Below are 3,659 nucleotides of genomic sequence, written 5' to 3'. Positions count from 1 at the left end.
GGCGGAAAATCGAACTACTGCTTAGCAGACTTGATGACAGCAATACAAGAATCAACAAGCAAACATACAGAGACGTAACATTTTTCTGACACCGAGAAAAAAGAACAGATTGTAATATTATGATTTGCCTAAGTGTTAAAATTCAATGCATTCTTCATATGACTGGTCAGATATGTGTGTTTTGTGAACGATTTTTGCACTATTTTCTAAGTTAAAATCAGGCTTAGATCATATTGGCTTGACAACTTTATTTAAATCGAATAAAATTATCCAAACATATAGTTTAGATGGAAAACGGCCATAAGTTGTGAGGTGAGATCGCTTTGCCATTGTCATTTCGACTGGAATGTTCAACACGTAGCAATGGCATCTGCTTGCGCATGCCGAAAATCACGCGACTTCTAATCTGGTGTTATTTATATCTATGGTTGAGTGTTAATCTTATTTATTTAAGCCTGAGTAAAGTTTTGTGAACGTGGATTTAATTCAGGAGAAATAAGTTCAGTCTTAGTTGGTAAGCACGGTATAAAGTTTACTTTGACTCCTATTTTGTTTATACGTGAAATTGCGTTAAGCATTTATACACTAATTATCAGAGTGTAAAAGAGGTTATACTTCTAGTTCTATACTGCTCAAGGTCAAATCAAAGTATAGGTTGCTAAACAACATAACAAGTTATTGCTATACTACGGTGCTGTGTCTATCGCTACCGCAGTCGGTATCACTGAGTGCCACTAGTGCCAAGTAAGAGATCGCGTTCATTGCCTTGGTTATTTGCTTGACGCTGTAACTTGTAGTGCAGCTGACTACTTTTCTAAAGATGCGTTTACTTGATCATCACATCAACGTTGTTGTTGACACTGCTAGTGGGCATGGACACCAAATCACGAAAGCCATGAAAATTGAAATTATAAAAATTTAACAAGCTCCTAACACATTAATTTTTAACTTTTCTTCATGAAGACTGCATCTGAAGTTAAATATAGTTTATAATTCTACGTTTTGCTCTTCCTTTGTTCATCATTACACATTCGATATACTATTTCTAAAGTAAAGGGCAGTGTTATTTTTAGTGAGAAATAACATGTATCTATTTACAATTAAAAGGAATACAATGTTCAAATCATTACACATATATCTGTTTTGAATTACTTTTTAAAAGAAATTCATAAAAACCTACAATTTAGTTTTAAAAGGTAGAATACTGAATCAAAAAAGCATGTTTAACTGGTAAGTGATATTGAGAATATAAAGTGAGTGATTGATTTTCTTTCTCCAGAAAAATGAGAATTGGATGCTGATGTGTAATCTTCATGCTTTGACCCACATGGCCATTGTTAATGTAAATGAAAAATGTATATCCAAGAAAGATTTGGTGTAATTTTCTTGCTGCTGAGCTTGGTAATCAGGTAACAGGATGTTAAAGTTGACACTAACTACACGTTAAATGAAAACATAAGATGAAACTATCCATCCCAAAACTAAAAAGTAAGAGTAAATATGTCTCTCACAAAATCAAGAAATGTGACTGGAAAAAAATCTTTAACAAAATCAATGCCAGTGTTAATGAGAAATTTATCTTAAAACTTGAAAAACAAGCATTCTACCTCTCACTACTACGTTAGTTGTACTACTACTACTAACAAGAACATCACAAAATTATAAAATTATTTACCCGTTGATTATTAGAAATAAACCTTCCCAATGTAATACACTTGCTGATAAAAGAGATCACAATATTCTAATCACTGACTATAATGTTATTCCAGATATTTCCAAAATAATAAATCCAATAGCTTGACAAAGTATGAATCCAGTTATTTTTGGGACTGATATTTAGCCTTATTCCCACAGCAAAATTTTTATGAAATTTCCCCATTTTTTTTTTTTTTTATTTTCTTGAGTATTTTCATTGTTAGATCTGGTAAAATATGCTGAAAATAAATTATAGAAATTTAGATAAACTAAAGAAAATAGCCTAATTAAGTAATGCTCAGAAATCCTGTAACACTTGCTGTGGTTAGTTTTATGGACAAATAGTTAAAACAATATTTGAATATTTTTGCTGTAGAACATAGATGACATCGTTAATACAAATAGCATTTTTTGAAACATGGGAAGAGAATAAGTGCTGTGCTCTGGATGAGTTCATTCATATTAACAAAAAAGGTGGAAGCCATAACATATACACTACACTATAGGTACCCAAATGTTCATTTCATGAGTGTTGATGCATACATGATATTTTATATAGGCTACCTGTTGATATGCCAATTACAGACGTAAATAGTAAAAACTTGTTTACATAGTTAGCAGAATTAAACAATATTCAGAGATTAATTGCCTTGATATAATAAAAGCATTGTGTATTGTGCCGCCTCTCCTTAAATTTCCAACATGTATGGCTTTTTTGTTGCTCTATACTACCCACCCTTTTCTGAGATTCACATAAAGTAAGAGGAACTTGTGTTAATGATACACTAAGCCATAAAAAAAAGCTAACTTTGACAAATTATCTTTAGATGTAGCAGCTGAAATTTAAGAAAAGTTTTATATATTTGTGTACTTGTGTAGCAGCAAATATTGGTTTAATACATATTTTCAACATTCAAGGAGCATACTTACAAACTTTATTACATGTAGCTCTTTCTATCCATGATGTTTCTCCTGTGTGTAATGGGGTGGAGGCATAATCACCATGATTTTTAAAAATTCAGTGTAGCTTATATTTGTCAGTTTTTTATAGGGCAGATTCTTTACAGTACGTGTCTGTGACTTGTTGGTGATAAATTTCAACAATAAATGGACAACACACAATCCACTTGTTTAAAATAATATATTCAAAACAAGCCAAACATATGTACAAAAATTTGTTGCACTATTGTTTACCACAATTGAATATAAAGCTTTAAATAATTCTCTTTTATTCGTCTAAATTCCACACAGGCTGGTTCGAGTATTTTAGAACCCAACTGACAAGATGAATTTTTTTTTCTCTCCTCTATTATCACAAAACAATCAGTGATAAATTCACATACATTACCCCATGGGTTACCACAGTCATATCCAGAGCTTTAAATAATTCTCTTTTACGTCAAAAGTCCACGCAGGCTGGTTCAGTTACTTTAGAGCCTAATTGACAAGACGATTTATTATGCTTTACTATGGTTTGTAAATACAGTGAATCTTTACAATAAGCTTAAAAATGGAAGTTTACAAGTGTCTGATTATAAAATACATTAGATTGCACTGAAATGAAGTTACAGTGTGTTTCAAATAGATGAATTAAATTTTGTAGTGACACTTATAAGTGAATATGTACATGTGTGTGGCTTTGGGTACATATATGTGTGTGTATATATATATATATATATATGTGATGCTAGAAAAACATGTAGATTCAAGTATAACTCGAGCGCTTTCGAAAGGTGGTCCTTTCTTCTTTATTTTGCCCCTGAAGAAGAAAGGTCCACCTTTCGAAAATGCTCAGGTTATATGGTTTTTATTCATTTCTCTATATATGTTTATATGTAATTAAAAAAAAAAAAGAGTACATCATAAGGAAGAATAGTGTGAATTTTGCACAGCATATCCAAACCTTAGATGAAAAATAATTAATTGTAAAATTACATAGACCATGAAAAAAAAGAAGATAAGAA

At 31.3% G+C, this 3,659-nt stretch overlaps 1 protein-coding gene across 4 annotated transcripts in view; it reads left to right on the top strand.

The window, feature by feature from the left end:
* Positions 1–35: 35 nt before the first annotated feature.
* The window catches only part of LOC106464867 (zinc finger protein 664-like), a 28,885-nt gene continuing 25,261 nt past the window's right edge, over positions 36–3,659 (top strand). For 3 of the 4 annotated variants that reach the window (XM_022392663.1, XM_022392662.1, XM_022392660.1), the window contains exon 1: positions 319–514. The gene's annotated coding sequence lies outside the window, so the exon portion shown is untranslated. The other variant, XM_022392661.1, reaches the window with a different exon arrangement.

This window comes from Limulus polyphemus, unplaced genomic scaffold (genome assembly GCF_000517525.1).
Source record: "Limulus polyphemus unplaced genomic scaffold, Limulus_polyphemus-2.1.2 Scaffold1766, whole genome shotgun sequence".
Classification (NCBI taxonomy): Eukaryota; Metazoa; Arthropoda; class Merostomata; order Xiphosura; family Limulidae; genus Limulus; species Limulus polyphemus.
Note: the sequence above shows the minus strand (reverse complement) of the source record. Positions and strands in the feature narration are given on the sequence as shown.